This window comes from Natrix helvetica (assembly GCF_964273705.1).
Source record: "Natrix helvetica genome assembly, chromosome: W".
Lineage (NCBI taxonomy): Eukaryota > Metazoa > Chordata > Lepidosauria > Squamata > Natricidae > Natrix > Natrix helvetica.
Genome location: NC_138555.1, coordinates 21,830,726 through 21,850,712, shown reverse-complemented (window position 1 = coordinate 21,850,712; position 19,987 = coordinate 21,830,726). Strand labels below are relative to the sequence as shown.

The 19,987-nt window shown below is 48.5% G+C and overlaps 1 protein-coding gene across 3 annotated transcripts in view; it reads right to left on the bottom strand.

Annotated features, from left to right (window-relative positions):
- The window catches only part of LOC309400756 (cullin-2-like), a 218,765-nt gene extending 200,183 nt beyond the window's left edge, over window positions 1-18,582 (bottom strand). For 2 of the 3 annotated variants that reach the window (XM_081969395.1, XM_081969393.1), the window contains exon 1: window positions 18,052-18,254. The gene's annotated coding sequence lies outside the window, so the exon portion shown is untranslated. Of the gene's footprint in view, window positions 1-18,051; window positions 18,255-18,337 lie in introns of those variants that run through there. The other variant, XM_081969394.1, reaches the window with a different exon arrangement.
- Window positions 18,583-19,987: the final 1,405 nt, after the last annotated feature.

The window sequence follows — 19,987 nt, the reverse complement described above, 5'->3', positions numbered from 1 at the left end:
ACCAAGCAATGCCAACGGGCGGCGCCCAGGAGTACAGCCTTCTCTGTGATGGGCCCAACCCTCTGGAATGACCTCCCCCCCGATATCAGAACTACTACCGACCTCCGCTCCTTCCGACAGAAACTCAAGACCCACCTGTTCCAATTAGCCGGCCTGGCCCATTTATAGTCCCATTTATACCTCCTGGCAAATATTTTATCCCGGGATAGTTTTTAGGGGTAGTTTTTTAATGTATTTTTAAATTTTAAATCTAACTTTAACTATTATTGTACAGCAAAGTATATGTTACCTCCTCCAGCCACACCCATATTTATTTTATATTTATATTATGTATGTTTATTGCTTTTAATATGACTGTACACCGCCCCGAGTCCCTTCTGGGAGAGGGTGCGGTATAGAAATTAAATAAAAGTTAAAGTTAAAGTGAGCTCTGACAAACTGTCAGGTTCCAAAGGGTTAATGAAACCAGCCAAACACAGAAACGGTTTGAAATGCAGTTTGTATTCTTCCTTCAGCACGAACTGACCAACAAAGCACTAAGGCAATGAATAAATTGTCAGAGCTACCACCCTGTGCTTCCCACCATCTTTTACCTTACCTTTACCTTTATTTCGATTTTTATACCGCCCCCTCTCCCCAAAGGGACTCGGGGCAGTGTACAGTCAAATAAAACAGATAAAATGGAATACAAACATACAAACATAAAAACATAGAAGAGGAGGCAATACGACACTGTACAAAGTAAAGTAGATAAAAACAATATTTCAACAATCCTAAAAATACCCAATTAAAATTACCCAGTTAAAATATATCTGCCAGGAGGTATAATAAGGTTATGAATGGTCCAGGCCGGCTAAACGGAACAGGTGAGTCTTCAGTTTTCGTCGAAAGGAGGGGAAGTCGGTGGTGGTTCTGATATCGGGGGGGAGGTCATTCCAGAGGGTTGGGCCCATCACAGAGAAGGCTCTACTCCTAGGTGCCGCCCGTTGGCATTGCTTAGTGGACGGCACCCGGAGGAGTCCTTCCCTGTGAGAGCGAATCGGTCGCAGGGAAGTGTGTGGTAGGATGCGATCCCGCAAGTACCTTTTATAGCTACATTGGTAATTAAGATGTTGCACCCCGTGCGTGCGCACACCCATCACCTTGTGACCCAGAGCAAAACCACCCGGCAATTAGTCATGGATTGTTAGCATGAATTTCTTCAGTTTGTGTAGGTGGGATGGTGAGTCTTGGCAGCTGGCCCAGTCTTCTCCCCTGAATGACAGCTCCAGGCCTCTGAGCTGGCCAGAGGTGACAGTTCCTTGATTGGGGTATTGTTTACTTGATTGTTGGTCTGATGTTAATCTATTCTCATCTGGTTGCTGGTTGCTGGTGGGGAGGTGCATTTGGTCTTTTTGTTCCTTTTTAGCTTGTTGTCTGTTTTGCATAGTCTATAGATATTGTATACGTGTCTATTGATGGATAATTTGTCAGTGCCAGGATTCTAGGAAATCCCTAGGGTCATTCCATGTCAAGTGGTCTGGGGGTCTCTGCTCGACCATCACAGATTTCAATGAAAGTTTGTGCGAACATGCACACATGTCCCCAATGAACATTGGTAAAGTGCTACATGTGCCGATGCAATACTTGTGGACATATAGTCCTTTCTTTGACCCCATACCGCAGCCTTCTACAGTATGACTTTGAGGTTCTAGCAACTTTGAGACATAATGTCTCCGGCAATATTTTGTTGAGAGAAACAAAACTTGTGTGAGGGTTCCAAATAGCATCCATTATAAAATCAGAGTCTGAGGCAAGAGATTCCTTAAAGTTCCAATTTATTAAAAGAGCCATGTCGGCAGATCTGGGAAAACCTGAATCTGAAAGCTTCCAGGTTTTCCCACCCAGTTGAAAGTTCAAGATCCTGCCCCAACACCCACAAGTTCATCACATGGCTATGGTTACATATGGTTACATATCACCCCACTCCATATATCCCCCCTCCCATTTTCCCCCAGTAGAAAGTGTGGCAGGCCTGAAGTCCAAAAAGAAAAGATGGATTGCAGGCATGACAACTTGGCCATCTTGTACAACTTTTTCTGCTCTATTAAACAAAATAATAAAAACATTCTCATGAGCGATCTCCATCTAGATAATTTGGAGCAAAGTTGGCCGAAAATATTGCAACTCGGAAAAAGGTTAAAGTTTGTGGATAACTTTGTGCGTAATAACTTAGCAACACAAGGTTTTGGAATATAAATTTAATTAATTTAATTAATTAAATTTATAGACCGCCCCCTCTCCCCAAAGGGACTCGGGGCGGTGTACAGACCACAATAAAACAATATACAAACTTAGATAATTATAAATACCCATTAAAGCAAATTATAAGATAGGCTGTACAGTTATAGTTAAAAATTAAAACAACCTAAAAAAATCTATCCCTAAACATTTAAAATTTTAAATATAGGCTAGAGGGACACAAAAGCTACAGTTAGGCCAGGCCAGCTAAGTTAAACAGGTGGGTCTTAAGTTTTTTACGGAAGGAGCGGAGATCGGTCGTTATTCTAATGTCGGGGGGGAGGTCATTCCAGAGGGTCGGCCCCATCACCGAGAAGGCCCTACTCCTGGGCGTCGCCCGCTGGCACTGCCTAGTGGACGGCACCCGGAGGAGTCCCTCCCTGTGAGAGCGAATCGGCCGCAGGGATGTATGGGGCAGGATGCGATCCCGCAGGTAGCTAGGTCCTGTGCCATGGAGCGCTTTGAAGATGATAGTCAACACCTTGAAACGCACCCGAAAAGCCACAGGTAGCCAGTGCAGCCCGCGCAGGAGAGGTGTTACATGGGAGTATCTGGTACCTCCCATAATTGCCCGCGTGGCCGCGTTCTGGACCAACTGCAGCCTTCGGGTGCATCTCAAGGGAAGCCCCATGTAGAGAGCATTGCAGTAGTCCAGTCGGGACGTCACCAGTGCATGGGTGACTGTGCGCAGGGTGCCCCGGTCCAATAGGGGGCGCAATTGGCGCACCAAGCGAACCTGGTGGAACGCCCCCCTTGCCACGGCCGTCACATGGTCATCCATTGACAGCCGGGCATCCAGGAGGACGCCCAAATTGCGCGCCCGCTCCACAGGGGACAGCTGTTCGCCCCCGATGGCCAGTGATGGAACCCATATAAAATTTCATTCTACTACTGCTTTCCAATAGTTTACGAATTGAATGTAAAGTTGACATTTTTTGGAAAAACACCAAAAATAGGGTATTTTCAGCCTTCTTTTATAAAGAAAGACCTTCTGGAAACTGTTAAATCATTCTCATTAGAAAGAGCATGTTTCAAACCCCCTAAAAAAGTAGGGTTGGTTTTTCATCGCTGACATATAAAGCCCTAAAAATAGGGGCAAAGTTGAGGATGCATTCATGGATGCATTCTGCCAGTCTTTTGCCTGTTTGTCCTACGTAGTGGCTGTTGCAGTTATTACACTGTATGTTGTAGATGCAGTGGTGGGTTTCAAATTTTTTTGGAACCTACTCTGTGGGTGTGGCCTCCTTTGTGGGAGTGGCTTGCCGGCCATGTGACCTGGTGGGAGTGGCTTGGCAGTCATGTGACCAGGTGAGCATGGCTAACTTGGAAAATGTGGTGAAACTCACTTAACGATGCTCTTGCTTAGCAACCAAAATTTTGGGCTCAATTGTGGTCATAAGTTCTTTTTCTTTCTTTCTTTCATCTCTCTCTCCCACTTTCTTTTTTTCTTTTTCTTTTTCTCTCTCTCTCTGGCTCTTTGTCTCTCTCCCCCTCTCTCCCTCTCTGTCTCCCTCTGTCATTTTCTCTGGGTGTCTATCTGTCTGTCTCTCTCTCTGTATCTCTCTCTCTCCTCCTTCCCCCATCTCTGTCACTCTGTGTTTGTGTGTGTGTGTGTCTGTCTCTGTCTCTCCCTCTGTCTCTCTCCCCTCCCTTCCTCTCTCTCTGTCACTCTGTGTATGTGGGTGTGTCTGTCTCTCACTCATTCACTTAATCACTCACTCTGTGTGTGTCTCTCTATCTTTCTCTCCCTCCCTCCCCCTCTCTGTCTCTCTGTGTGTCTGTGTGTGTGTGTGTCTGTCAGTCTCTCTGATTCCCTCCCTCACTCCCTCTCTCTGTTCCTCTCTCTGTCTGTCTGTCTGTCTCACTCACACACACACACTGTGGTCACCTTGTTGAGTGTTCCAATCACATTTGAAACACTCAACAACTGGCTTGCATTTATGGTATTTTGCAGCATTCTGCAGTCATAGGACCAAAATATATGCTTTTAACCATATATTTTGGTCCTATGACTGCAGAATGCTGCAAAATACCATAAATGCAGGCCAGTTGTTGAGTGTTTCAAATGTGATTGGAACACTCAACAAGGTGACCACAGTGTGTGTGTGTGTGTGAGTGAGACAGACAGACAGAGAGAGAGAGGAACAGAGAGGGAGTGAGAGAGGGAATCAGAGAGAGACTGACAGAGTCTGACAGAATCAGAGAGGTACTTTTAACTACCTGGCAGCGGCGTTTTTCCTTGGGGGGCTCCTCAGAACATCCCAAGACTTCGGAGGGAAGCCTCCAGCCCGGAGCAGGAGCAAAGCCCCTTTTCCAACTGGCCTTTCCTCGCTTGGAGGGCTTTGGAGGGAAGCTTCTGCATAAGCCCGGCCGAGTGACAAGTTCCCACCGTTACGAAGCCTCGGAGGCTGTAATTTTCTGAGCTGTGCGCGCGCGCCTGTTTTCCACGGCGTGGAGCAGCAGCGAGGTTTGTGTGGCCGGCAATCACTCCAAATGCCATCCGGGAAGACGAGGAACATGAGGGGGGACCGTTGACGGCCTCCGCAATCATCGCTCGCCTCGCAGAGCCTCGCTGCTGCTCCACGCCGTGGAAAACAGGCGCGCGCGAAAAGCTCAGAAAATTACAGCCTTCGAGACTTCGTAACGGCGGGAACTTGTTGTCACTCGGCCGGGCTTATGCAGAAGCTTCCCTCCGAAGCGTTCTGAGCCTCGGAGGCTGTAATTTTCTGAGCTGTGCGCGCGCACCTGTTTTCCACGGCGTGGAGCAGCAGCGAGGCTCTGCGAGGCGAGCGATGATTGCGGAGGCCGTCAACGGTCCCCCCTCGCGTTCCTCGTCTTCCCGGATGGCATCCTGAGTCATTGCCGGCCACGCAGAATCTCGCCGCTGCTCCACGCCGTGGAAAACAGGCGCGCGCGCACAGCTCAGAAAATTACAGCCTCCGAGACTTCGTAACGGTGGGAACTTGTTGTCACTCACCCGGGCTTCTGCAGACGCTTCCCTTCGAAGCGTTCTGAGGGAGGAAGGGCCAGTTGGGAAAGGGGCTTTGCTCCTGCTCCGGGCTGTAATTGCGCCTATGTTTTCCACGGCGTGGAGCAGCGGCAAGGCTCTGTGCGGCCAGCGATGATTCCGGAGGCCATCAGTGGGGGGCAGGGTCCCCCCTCATGTTCCTCATCTTCCCGGATGGCCCCCGGAATCATCGCTGGCTGCGCAGAGCCTTGCCGCTGCTCCACGCCGTGGAAAACATAGGCGCAATTACAGCCCGGAGTAGGAGCAAAGCCCCTTTCCCAACTGGCCCTTCCTCCCTCAGAACGCTTCGGAGGGAAGCGTCTGCAAAAGCCCGGGCAAGTGACAACAAGTTCCCACCGTTACGAAGCCTCGGAGGCTGTAATTTTCTGAGCTGTGCGCGCGCACCTGTTTTCCACGGCGTGGAGCAGCAGCGAGGCTCTGCGAGGCGAGCGATGATTGCGGAGGCCGTCAATGGTCCCCCCTTGCGTTCCTCGTCTTCCCGGATGGCATCCTGAGTCATTGCCGGCCACGCCGAATCTCGCCGCTGCTCCACGCCATGGAAAACAGGCGCGCGCGCACAGCTCAGAAAATTACAGCCTCCGAGACTTCGTAACGGTGGGAACTTGTTGTCACTCACCCGGGCTTCTGCAGAAGCTTCCCTCCAAAGCCCTCCAAGCGAGGAAAGGCCAGTTGGGAAAGGGGCTTTGCTCCTGCTCCGGGCTGTAATTGCGCCTATGTTTTCCACGGCGTGGGGCCGCGGCCAGAAGACAAGGAACAGCAGTGGCGGCGGGGAGTCAGCCCCGATGCAAAAAACGCCAAGGGGGCGGGGCAGGAAATTACTTCCGGGTTCATTCTTCAACCGGATCGCGCGATCCAGTGCGATCCGGTAGAAACCCACCACTGTGTAGATGACTCCTGTTTTTTCTTCTGGGGTTGCCGGATCTTTTGGTTTGCTTAGGATGTTTTGAAGGGTTTTAGTTGGCTTGTGTGCTACGCTGATTACATGTGGCTGTAAGTAGTCTATTGGTGGTTTCTAAGATGTTCTTGACGTATGGCAGTGTTATTCTTTTAGGACTTTCTGTACTGTACTGGGTTGAATTGTCAGGCACTTTTTGATAAAGTTGCACGGATATGCATTTTGTTTGAGTATGTTGTATAAATGCTCTATTTCATGGGTGTCAAACTCACGGCGTCAAGTTGCCATCACATGTTTCATGACGTTTTTCCCATTCACGGAGCTGGGGTGGGCATAGCGTGACACATCCGGCCTGCAGGCTGCCAGTTTGACACCCCTGCTCAATTTCCTTTTTCTCCTGTTCATGGTTGCTGCAGTGAGTTTGTGTTCATCTAAGTAAAGTTCGCACACAGCTTCACTTTTGGGAGGTTGGGTTGTTGCTTTGGTAGTGGAGCACTTGGTTGGTGTGGTGGCTTTTGTAAATTTTGCGATCTGTTGATAATAACCATGGTTTGGCCTTTTTCTGCTGGTAGGATGGTCCTTCTTTAGGTTTATGAGAGGAATTCTACAGAAATCTATAGAACACAGGATTCTACAGAAAGGCCTCAACTATAACACAGGTGATGGCAATCACCTGAAATTCTTTTTTGCAGCTTTAGAAGGAGCATTCAAAGCTACTGAACTTCCCACAGAGGTCCAAAAAACATCAGACAAACCATCATTCCACAGACCAGAAGATGAGAACAGAACCAACTCACAACAAAAGACAAAGCAGCCCTCAGAAACCTAAAGAAGAACCAGACCATCATCATCCTACTGGTAGACAAAGGCTGAACCATGGTTATTATGGTCAGATCGCAATAGTATTGGGGACCCCTACCTACAACATGGCAAGAATTAACAAAAACGCTTGACCACCTCACAAGTGGAAGCAAATGACCGTTGTCTTACCTGAACGGTCATTCTCATGGCGCTGCGGAGAGTACAAGGATGGGTTAACACAGCCTGTTTGCCCATGGACTGAGTAGATTTTTCCCCTCTGGCCACGCCTCCTTTGCCTCTTCTGGCTCAGTTTTAAAAACGAGGTCTTGTCCGACGAAGACGTTCTCAGCTCACACCTGTGCAAAGATACAATCTCGGAGCTAAACAATCACCCTGGGTGGGTCTTGTACACTCCGCAGCGCCATGAGAACGACCGTTCAGGTAAGACAACGGTCATTCTCCATAGCGCTGCTTGGAGAGTCCAAGGATGGGACATGCCCAAGCTATTGTGTCCCAGGGCGGGAAGAAGAGACATTGTCCGGAGCCTCAATAACCTTCTGTAATACTCTACGGCCAAAAGAGTCTTCGGCAGAGGCAAAGGAATCGATCTTGTAGTTTCTAATGAAAGCCGTGGGAGACGCCCACGTGGCTGCTCTGCAAATGTCCAGAATAGATGCTTGAGTCGCCCAGGCCGCGGTCGTGGCCGCACTTCTGGTGGAATGTGCCGTTACACGAGGTGGAACCGGCTTGCCCTGAAGGTCATATGTCATCTTAATGCAAGCTCGCAGCCACCGACCTATGGTTGAAGATGACACCTTGCGACCCAGCGAGCCTGGTTGAAAAGACACAAAGAAGGCCTCGGAGTGCCTGATGTCCTTAGTTCGTTTCAGGTAAATGCGGACAGCCCTTCGTACGTCCAATTTGTGCCACCTGCGCTCCTTGGAGTGTTGAGGGCTGGGACAGAAGTTCGGGAGGATAACCTCCTGAGACCTGTGAAAATGAGAATTCACCTTCGGCATGAAGGCGGGGTCTAACCGGAGGATGACCCTGTCTGGGTGGATGATGCACAGCTCTTCCTTGGCCGAGAAGGCCGCAATCTCAGATACCCTTCTGGCTGAAGTAATGGCTATGAGGAAGGCAGTCTTAAGAGTCAGATGTCGAAGAGATACCTTCCTCAAAGGTTCGAAGGGAGCCGCTGTCAATGCTTGCAGGACAAAGGGTAGGTTCCAGGTCGGGTACCTGTGCACCACCTGGGGTCGGATGTTGTAGGCCCCCTTCAAGAAGCTCTTGACCTGAGGATGGTGACTCAGGGATTGAAGTTGGTGTCTGGCTAAGATGGTGGATAATGCAGCAACCTGGCGCCTGAGAGTGGCTGGTGCCAGTCCTTTGTCCAAGCCCTCTTGTAGGAAGTCCAATAACTGAGGGATGGACGCTTCCACACTGTCAATGTCCCGTTTGCTGCACCAGGAAGAAAAGGCAGCCCAAGTCGCGTCATAAATGCGAGTAGTGGCCGGACGTCTGGAAGCTTGGATGGTTTTAATGACATTGTCTGAGAGGCTCTGGTCCTTCAGGAGCTGCCCCTCAAGTGCCAGACGGCTAACTGCAACCATTGGGGCTCTGGATGGTTGATGGCCCCTTGACGCAAGGATACCTGGTCTGGAGGAATTCTCCACGGTTGCTCCACAGACAGATCAACTAGGTCCGCGAACCAGGATCTCCTGGGCCAATGTGGAGCCACCAGAATGAGCTCCGCCCCCTCCTTCAGCAGCTTGTAGATCACCTGCGGGATCAGAGGGAGGGGCGGAAACGTGTAAAGAAGCCCTGGAGGCCAGTTGGACCTCAGGGCATCCGTCCCCTCCGCTTGTGCTGACTTGTAGCGGGAGAAGAACCGCTGGAGCTGTGTGTTTGCCGCCGAGGCAAACAGGTCGACCTGTGGGAGACCAAACCTCCTTACCACCTGTGCGAACAGGTCCGGATGAAGTTGCCACTCCGAGTTGTCGATGGTCTGACGGCTCAACCAATCCGCACTCACATTGCTGGTTCCGGAGATGTGATCCGCCCTCAGCGACGCTAAGTGGATCTCTGCCCATCGTCCTATGGCCTCCGCCTCTGACATGAGTCTTTTGGAGTGGGTCCCTCCTTGTCGGTTCACGTGAGCCTTTGTGGCCACATTGTCGGTCAGTAGCAGAACGTGGTGCCCCTTCAGCTGTTCTGCAAATCTCTTCAGCGCAAGCCGGGCTGCCCTGAGTTCTAGCCAATTGATGCTCCGGGCTGCCTCCACGCTGGACCACCTGCCTTGCGCCAGCTGACCTTGGCAATGCGCCCCCCAACCGTAGAGACTGGCGTCGGTCGTTACCACGATCCTGTCGGGTTCTCTGAATAGGCAGCCCTTCTCCACTGCTCGAGACTGCCACCAACTCAGAGACCGAGTCACTCTTGGAGGGATGTGAACTTTCCTGGTGGAGTTGCTGATCTTTGCTCTTTGCATTGGAAGTAAGAACCATTGCAGTTCCCTTGCATGAAGACGTGCCCAGGGAACTATGTTGAGGCAAGAGATCATGATCCCTAACAGTTGGGATAGCTGCACTACCTGCCAGGACCTGTTCCTGCGACACGACCGGATCCTGCTCCTGAGGTTGCGGATTCTTTCCGGAGACAGGGACACCTGGCAAGATACTGAGTCTATTATGGCGCCCAGGTGTTGTATGCGTGTGGCAGGAGTCAGGTTGCTTTTTTCCATGTTTACGGAAAAACCGTGGTCCTGTAAGGTGTGAACTGTGACGTTTACATCTCTCACCGCTTGCTGCTGAGTCCTTGAGTGGATGATGATGTCGTCCAGATAGCACTCCAGGCGGACTGGAAGCTTGCGCAGGTGGGCCGCCACAGCTGCAAGAAGCTTCGTGAACGTTCTGGGTGCAGAAGAAAGTCCGAACGGAAGCGCCCTGTATTGGAAGTGCTTTCCATTGTAACACAAGCGCAGGAACTTCCTGTGTGCAGGATGGATGGGCACATGCAGGTACGCCTCCTTGAGATCGATGGAGGTGAGCAGATCCCCTTGTCGCGTGCAGCTTAGGATCGACTGGAGAGACTGCATTTTGAAGCGCTTGTAGGCCAGATGTCTGTTCAGGCGCTTCAGATCTAAAATGGCCCTCCACCCCCCTGAATTCTTGGGGACCAGGAAGAGAATGGAATAGAACCCCCTCCCTTCCTGTTCTGGAGGAACTGCCTCTATTGCGTTGATCTGCAGAAGATGATCTATCTCTGCCTGCATGAGAGCCCTCTTTACAGGGTTCTTGGATAGTGGGCAGCGAACAAAGGTCCGCGGAGGAGAGGATAGAAACTCCAAGGTTAGACCCCTCCTGATGGTATTTAAGACCCACTTGTCCGAGGTTGTTTCCTCCCAACGGTCTGCATAGAATTGCAGGCGGCCCCCGATGGGAGGAGACCCCAGACGGTCACTTCCCACGTCTAAACTGACGGTTGTGGGATCCCCCACGAAAGGGCTTCCGAAAGGACCCCTGATTGGATTGTCTGCCCCTGGAAGAAAAGTTGTTTCGTTCCTGGGACCTGTCAGAGGACTGGTTAAACTGTCTTTGGGAGGAATATGAAGAGGAGGAGGCCTGGGCACCTTCCTGTGCCCGAAAGGCCTGTTTCCTGAACGAGCCCTGACCTTTCCTGTCATGCTTCCTGAAGGTGGAAGGAAGGAACTTCCTCTTATCCTTTGTCTCAATTAGGAATTTCTCTAGGGAATCCCCAAAGAGGTTCTCTCCCTTGAATGGAGCTGAAGACAGCTTCCACTTAGCCTTCATGTCCGCCTGCCAGTGCCGAAGCCAAAGCAGGCATCGAGAAGTGATGTTGGACGCTAGTGCCCTGGAAGCGAATTTCGCTGCATGCAGGGATGCATCAGAGGCATATTCCACAGCCGTAATGATCTTGTTAAGATCATGTCGCCAACGAGATGCTTCAGATGGGGGCTGAGATCTGAGTTGGCGCAGCCATAATAGGGATGCCCTCGTAAAGAACGAGGCAGAAGTGGAGGTTTTGATCGCCCAGGCAGCCGCCTGGTGCGTTTTGAGACAAGCCTTTTCTGCCCTCTTATCCTCTGCCTTTAACCCTTCTAATAACTCGGCCGGGAGATTAGAATTAGAGGTCAGAGAGACCACAGGGGCATCCACTTCTGGAGGCTTCAATACATCCTCCAGCCTAGGTTCTAAGTGCCACCCCTGCCTTCCTGTAGCCTCATGGCTTCTACCACACCCTGGGAAATAGCCTGCGTGATGAGATCCCTCATCTCTGCTGACATAGCTGGGCCCTTGTCCTCTACAGGCCTGGATTGGGCATAGGCCTGTCCCCTGGCACTCCTAGGAGGATCTCTCTGATCCTCTGCATGAAAACAGCATTGAAAGGAGGGGATATCCTCCCTGACTGAAGAGCTAGGAGAACCTGGATAACCCAGAGAGGCTGCAGGGGATCCTGACATGGAATCCCTATCACAGAAGGATGGGGATCTATCCCCCATCTCCTCCCCCTGCTCTATCTCCCTCTGGATGGGTGGGGAAGGAACTGGCCCAGCCTCACTTGGTAAGGGTGCAGAGGGAAACTGGGGCCTAGCAGACTTGTCCTTTAGGGAGTCCTGCCCCTTGTCCCCTTGAATTTTGGGGGCCTTGCTCCCAGCTGAAGAGTGGGAAGCTTTCCCCCCAGCGCCCTTGTTTCCCTTTCTCCCCTGGCCTGAGGGATCTGGCCTACTGCGCTTTGCAGATGGCCCTGCCAGCTCCTCCCTTCGCTCCAAACCTTCATCAGCCATCCTTGGTTGATCTTGAGTCGAAGAGGTCGCTGCTGTGGGAAGGGCAGTGGACGCTGGCCCGACGGCTCCAGAAGCGTCTGCAGATTCAGTTGGGAGGCTGGATCAGGCACCAGGACACTCCTTGCCGCTTCCCCTTAGTTGGCTGGGGAACTTCAGGCTTGCTGGAGACCCAGGCAAGCCCTCGCAATCCTCTGCGGCTGTCTGCTTGAGGCGGAGAGGCTCTGCTGCTTGCTGCTGCTTCCGGACAGTAAAAAGTCTCCAAAAAAATGGCCGCCGGTTCTTCTGCGCGCCAAAAGCCTCACTTAAGGGCCAGGCGCTTCCTATTGGCTGCAGCCGAAAAGCGCGCCAAAGCAGCGCTTTTCAAAATGGCCGCCGCTCTCCCGATCGGCAAAAGACGCCGTTTGGAGAAGCCAGGGCTTTTTTAAAAGCCTCTCCTCCAAAACGACCAGGGAAACACGGGGATTGCCGTCCTTCCCTGCGCTCGCCAGCAGACGCCGGACAAGCGGCCTCGCTTGTTCCCCCAGCTGCGACTAAGCAGCTGTGGAACCGATCGCTGCCTCAGCCTTACGTTAGTAAATCCTCTTCATGGTAAAAAATAGAAAAAAGGAAAATAAAAAGTCAAAATAATAAAACCTGGGGAAAAATCCTAATAACAACTAAATATCAACACATAAAATACTCTAAAATTACTATTGGAGAACCCAGCCTATTTGCTCAAAGCTGAGTGTTCCCCAAACTCGTCCTATCGGGCGGACTGAGTTTTTAAAACTGAGCCAGAAGAGGCAAAGGAGGCGTGGCCAGAGGGGGAAAATCTACTCAGTCCATGGGCAAACAGGCTGTGTTAACCCATCCTTGGACTCTCCAAGCAGCGCTATGGAGAACGCTCCATCAACTTTCCACTACAGTGCCTTCAATCAGAGATATGACTATAGATGAGGACAAAATCATGGTCTCATTTGATGTCACAGCCCTGTTCACGTCCATAGATCTGGAAGTAGCCAAAGAATCTATGCCCACATTGCTCCACACCACATCTGACTTAACCAAATACAGAAAAATTGAAACACCCAGGATTACGGATCTCATAAACTTCTGCCTAACCACATACTTTGAATTTGATGGACAAACTTACCAACAAAGTAAAAGCACAACTATGGGATCACTGCTTTTAGGACTTATAGCGGAGGTCATTATGCAACATCTAGACGCTATAGCACTTCTACAAATACAACCCAAAATATGGATCAGGTATGTAGATGACACCTTCACCATAATGAAAAAGGAGCAACTGGAGAACACCCACAGAACCATCAACATTTTCAAAGGAATCCAGTTTACCAGAGAAGAAGACAACAACAACTCACTACCCTTCCTGGACATCCTGATCAGCAGAGACCACAATGGCAAACTAGAAACTCAAGTGTACAGAAAAACCACCTGTCAACAGTTCAGTTGGCAAATCCAGAAAAAGAAACTCCTGGGACATTATTTTACCAAGAGTACAAAACTTTACTGAATAAACCACATTGGCACAGAAGAAGTGAAACCAGCTCTGGGTTTCCTGCAAAATGCAAGCATAGTTACTGTATTTTTCGGAGTATAAGACACTCCAAAGTATAAGACGCACCTAGTTTTTGGGGAGAAAAACAGGAAAAGAAATCTGCCTCTGCCTCCCAGCAATTTGCCTCCTTGCAACAAACAGCAAACAGTACAGATGATATACACTGTTTGCGGTGTATTTCTGTGCATGTGTGCCTGACCCATAGAAATAGCAAAGAATTAGAGAAATGTACATTATGGCAGTATATTAATGCCAGAAAGTTTTCTTAAATGTAGTCACACTAACTCCTCCCAATTATTGAAATAGATCTACTCCAAACATGACTAAGTCATGGGCTAATTCAGCTGCCTTATCTTAATACTACAACAAGACACTGTTACATTTCAGACTATACTTGTACAGATGCTGTTAAAATTGATGTGGCTTTCTGGAAGTATACGTTATTCTCTGCTATTTAAAAGAAGATACAATAGCACTGGGCTTCTTCAGATCAAGCATTTATTTTAAAAAGATTCTTCATTTTGTTAAGTTGTCTAGAACAATAATAAAGCAGTCTTTAAAAAATAAGTCTAATAATTTGAACATTCTATAGGCATTTATAGTTATTGACTTACCTCCTTACAGCAAACAGCCAGTTTCAGTTTCAGCACAGCCTGATTTACACAAGAAAATAAAAATCTGCCTCTGCCTCCCAGCAATTTGCCACCATGCAGCAAACAGCAAACAGCCTGTTTCAGTTTCAGTACAGCCTGATTAGCACAAGAAAATAAAAATCTGCCTCTGCCTCCCAGCAATTTGCCACCTTGCAGCAAACAGCCCATGTCAGTTTCACTTTCAGTTTAAGCACCACCTGATTAGCACATTGCTTCCTGACCATCAGCTGTTTCAGGCTGCAGGGATTGCCATAGCCTATTGCTGCCTGTCTGCAGCCTGAAACAGCTGATGGTCAGGAGGCCAGCAATCAGCTGCTTGTGCTAATCAGGCTGTGCTGAAACTGAAACAGGCTGTTTGCTGCATGGTGGCAAATTGCTGGGAGGCAGAGGCCAAGGGTGGGGGCTGGTGGATGGGCAGAGCTACTTTTGGTGTATAAGATTTTCACCCTCTTTTGGGGGGAAAAGTGTGTCTTATACTCCGAAAAATACGGTAATTCCCCCTTTCCCTACAGGCCACCCACAGTCCATTACATCTACAAATCACTTCTGTTCATTTTGTTATGGGAACTTGTCAGACAGCTGGGACATCTGCTCGATGTGTCCTTGAGGTGGAAGCAATGTCTCACGAGAACCAATGGATGCTTGGATGCCAGTCCGTCCCTCCCGCCTCGCATTCCATTCCACCCTCCTCCTGTTTGTTTGTCAAACTGTGAGCAAAGCAAAATATAGGTGAAAGTGCGAGTCAGTCTCGACACCACCCACACCAACCAAGTGCTCCACTACCAAAGCAACAACCTAACCTCCCACAAGAGAAGCTGAGTAAGAAATTTATTTAGACGTGCACAAAAACACTGCGGCAACCCTGAACAGCAGAAAAAGGAAACAGGGCATCTATACAACACATTCCAATAAAATTGATATCCATGCAACTTTATCAAACAGTGCCTTACCACTCAACCCAATACAGTACAGCATAACTAACACAAGCCCTACCTAAAAAGAATAACACTGCCATACATCAAGAACATCTCAGAAACCACCAACAGACTACTACAACCATATGGCATCAGTGTAGCACACAGCCAACTAAAGTCCTTCAAAACATCCTAAGTAAACCAAAAGACCCGGCAGCCCCAGAACATAGAATAATAGAGTTGGAAGGGATCTTGGAGGTCTTCTAGTCCAGCCCCCTGCTTGAGCAGGAAACCCTATACCAGGGGTGTCCAAACTTGGGAACTTTAAGACTTGTGGACTTCAACTCCCAGAATTCCCCAGTCAGCATGGCTGGCTGGGGAATTCTGGGAGTTGAAGTCCACAAGTCTTAAAGTTCCCAAGTTTGGACACCCCTGCCCTATACCATTTCAGATAAATGATTGTCCAGTCTCTTTTTGAAAGCCTCTAGTGATATCGCACCCACAGCTTCTGAAGCAAGCTGTTCCATTGATTGATTGTTCTTATCGTTAGGAAATGTCCTTAGTTTTGTTTGCTTCTCTCCTTGGATAGTTTCCATCCATTGTTTCTTGTCTTGCCTGTTGATGCTTTGGAAAATAGTTTGACCCCCTCATCTTTGTAGGAGCCCCTCAAATATTGGAACACTGCTATCATGTGTCCCCTAGTACTTCTTTTCATTAGACTAGACATACCCAATTCATGTAAACATTCTTTGTATGTTTTAGCCTCCAGCCCCCTAATCATTCTTGTTGCTCTTCTGTTCACTCTGTCCAGAGTCTCAACATCTTTTTTACATTGTGGTGACCAGAACTGGATGCAGTATTCCAAGTGTGGTCTTACTAAGGCTTTGTAAAGTGGTACTACAGCTTCACATGAACTTGATTTCTAGAATTTCTAGAAGCCTGGCACTCTGACAAATTAGCCATCAATAGACACATAAACAATATATATAGACTATGAAAAACAGATAATCAGCAAGCCGAAAAGGAACAAAAAGACCAAAGCACCTCCCCACCAGCAATCAGCAACCAGATGAGAATAGATTAACATCAGACCAACAATCAAGTAAACAATACCCCAATCAAGGAACTGCCAAACAAGCCAACAGTAAACAGCCCAACCAAAGAACCTCTAAAAACATTCCCACCAACACTGACAGGGCACGCCACTTGAATATAAACTGAGAGCAAACCCCACTCCTTACTAGCACTGATGATGTTACCTACTTTAGGTAATGAAACATCTGCAAGAAGCTCAGAGAGCACCAAGGACCCCTCATTTCAATCCTTAGCTACAAATGTTCTCCTTTATTGACACCTATTTATAGTGATCTATGCATATATGCCTTCACCAATCTGACATATTGCTGTACCTTTAAAATGTAACTTTTCATCAATTCTAGACTTCTAAAGATTAATAATATTTAGCACTTCTGATGTTGTTGCTCAATCATCTGACACTTTATGATTCAACAGAGAACACTTTTAACAGGGCTGATTCTCTGACTTCTTGTGAACTCCTGTTTGTGACATCAATAAGGCCCAGCTACCTTGTTTTCCATAATGTTTTAATTGCTTTCAATTTATTCAAACATCAGAGTCATCTTCAATAACTATCTGTACTTGCTTTTACTGCCCGACAAAATTTCTTACTGAAATAAAAGAAAAGCTCCATGGACATCAGTTTTGCACCTTCTACTACCCTGTATTAAATATTATCCTACATCCAAGTATACATATACAGTAGGGATTTTTCCTGCAGGTGAACATATGCAAATCTACCACTGTGAAAGAACTATACATATCTGAAGCTTTGAAAGTAAATGGATGACAAAAAAAAGCCCACACATACACACTCACATATACATGCATGCACAATTTCTAAGGTACATAAAAATATAAGGAACTAGCCAAGGTGACATCAGCAGTGAATCTTAGTCAAATGATTCAGTTTCTTCTTTCAAAAATGACACTAATTTCACCATGAATTGAGAAAGTAATAATGTTAAAGCAGGAGGAGAGTGGAGAAGTAACATTTAATCAACAGTCTTATTTTTTAACAATTGTAAAGATACTTGTGGGGAAAAAATCAGTGTTACAATCCACATTAAGGGGCATAAAGATTATGATGTGCAATTTATTCAATTTAGTATTGTCTTTCCTTAATTTCTTGGAAATGGTTATTCTATTAAAAGTATTGCTTATGGCCAATTAAAACAAGACAAAAATGACAAATTGTTGCAGCATTTTTGTCATGAGTGCTGACTTGTGATTGGGAATTATGGTCCATAGCTACAGCTTGAGCATTTTTATTTTGTAAAACTATTACATACCTAAAATAAGTATAAGTGATATATTTGTATTCACCATGATCTTGTCAGCAAATTGCTTTTCCCCTATGCTATAAACTGGCTGCCCTTTTGTATCATAAAATCAAAAGTAGTGTACACTGTCCATTTTTAAATCTTTTCTCAGCATTGCTAAAGTAAAGTAAATAAAGGTCTGGTAGGTATGACATGAGGCCATCCTCATGAAGAAAATGCTATAGAAAAATGTCTTTGGATGTGAATTTTAAAATACTCTCAGTTGTGTCAGACACAGACACAACTTTAAGATCCATTGCATTTAACATTTTGCATCCTTTATTCTGAATTGCAAAAGAAAAATTGGCAGGAAGTTGGAACTTCCTGGAGTTTGAAGGCATAACCTTATCTCACCGAGATTAAGGAAAATAGCATGGATTTTTAACACAGGATCAGCCGGTTCGCTTTCGGCATCGTGCAATCCTCTTTCACCCCAACCCTCCCTGAATAGGACAGAAACAAAAACACTGGAGTGGACAGAATAATCCTATCTGAATTTTCTAACACATCCACAGACACGGATTTGTGTGATGCCTTGCAGGGTCGGGGCCTGCTTGGTGCCTATTACAGCATACAGACCCAGCAGCTTTAAATCCCGCCGATTCTAGGTGACCAACTCGGTATGGATGCCAGACGACCCGCTTTAAACACGGGTTCCACCATCTCTGGCTCCAGACACACGCACGCGTGCCCGTATACCCACATTCAATACCTACAGCGGGAGAGGAGAGAAGCAAGCGGTGCTTGGCTAAGGATGGCGGGCGGGGAGACTGTTAATCTGACCAGCCGATAGGTTCCGTCTCCAAGAGAAGGAAGCCGGAGGGAACTCAGAAGAGGAAACCGAGAGGCAGGAAGACAACGGACCTTCCGGGGAGAGATATCTCCGAGGGAGGGACGAGGGAAGAGCGGCGAAAGAAGAGCGTACCCGTACACGTGTGTACACACGAGCGCGCGCACGCCTCCGCCCTTTCTCTGCGTCATATCCCCAGCCCCTCGCCGCACCGTGTATATCTCGGGCGCAGGCTGCTCTTCCAGATCCTCCTCACAGGGCTCCCATTACCCAGCTGCCACGGCTGCCCGTTGAGCCCCGCCCATTGGCTTCCCAGCGGCTCGGCGGGGACTCTTTCGATACTATTTCTTGACGCTCTCCTAGGCTGAAGTGTAGCAGTTTGTCCCCACGTTTCTCGGCATGGCGAGTTGCCACGTGCTAACAACAATAACTTGATCCTTCGTTATTCCTTTATCTTCCCCTCCCATCCCAGACTGAGGTGAGAGCTGGTTTCGCCCGATGTACGGGACACGAGAAGGGCCAACCAAATACACCACTCCCGTTCCTTCATAAATAAATAAATAAATACGGCTTCCTCCGTCGTAGCACAGGAGTTGGATTGCGCAGACGCAGTCAGATTTTAACCTGAAGGTGGGACTGCATCAATCAGAATATAGCTGGAAGGGACCTTGAAGGCCTTTTAGTCCAACCCAGAGGTGGGTTGCTCCCAATTCAGCCCAGATCAGCCGAACTGGTAGTAGCAGCAGTGGGAAGCTCTGCCCACCCTCCCGGACGCTTCTGTCCATGCGCAGAAGCTGCTGTGCATGCACAGAAGCGTCGCGTGAGCACGCTCAGGAGCATGCCCGAACCAGTAGTAAAGAAAATGGCAAGCCACCACTGGTCCAACCCCCTGTTCAAGCAGGAGACCCTATACCCGTGATGGCGAACCTATGGCATGCGTGCCAAAGGTGGCATGCAGAGCCATCTCTGTGTGTACACATGCCATCAACAGCTGCTCTTCTGGTTTCCAGCGCACACATGCGTGCTGGCCAGCTGGTTTTTGCGCATGCCAGAGCGCTGGAAACCCAAAGACCAGCTGGCCAGTGTACATTGTCATGCCAGAAACCCAAAGACCAGCTGGTCAGCATGGGCATGTGCACCAGCTAGCTGGTCTTTGGGTTTCCGGCGTGCACACGCACACGTGTGCGCACATGTGCACATTCCAGTTTGGGCACTCTGTGCTGAAAAGGTTTGCCATCACTGCCCTATACCGTTTCAGATAGGTGGTTGTCCAGACTTTTCTTAAAAACCTCCAGTGATGAAGCACCTTCAGCTTCTAGAGGCAAGTTGTTCCACTTGTTAATTGTCCTCACTGTTAGGAAGTTTCTCTTTAATTCCAAGTTGCTTCTCTCCTTGAATAGTTTCCATCCATTGTTTCTTGTCTTGCCTTCTGGTGCTTTGGAAAATAAGTTGACCCCCTCTTCTTTGGGGCAGCACCTCAAATACTGGAATACTATCATGTCAACCCTAGTCCTTTTCTCTACACCAAGGGTGTCAAACTCAATTTCATTGAGAGCCACATCAGGGTTGTGTTTGACCTCGGAGGGTCAGTGTGTGTGTGTGTGTGTGTGGCTGGGGGTGGTCATTGTGGACATGGCCAGGGTGTCATATTCTGGCTTTCAGCAAGGAATTCAGACAGAGCCAAAGATGGTTAACCTGGTGGCCAGTGCCAGATGCTTCCACCACTCCTCTACAGGAGCCACCTTCTGACCTGCCTCCCCCACAGAGGCTGCTGGCTGGCAGTGGGCTGGCTTGCTCTGTCCCGTTCCTTGGGCCACACTGCAGCAGTATCCTGTGTCGCTGCAGGCCCGGCTTCCAGGGGC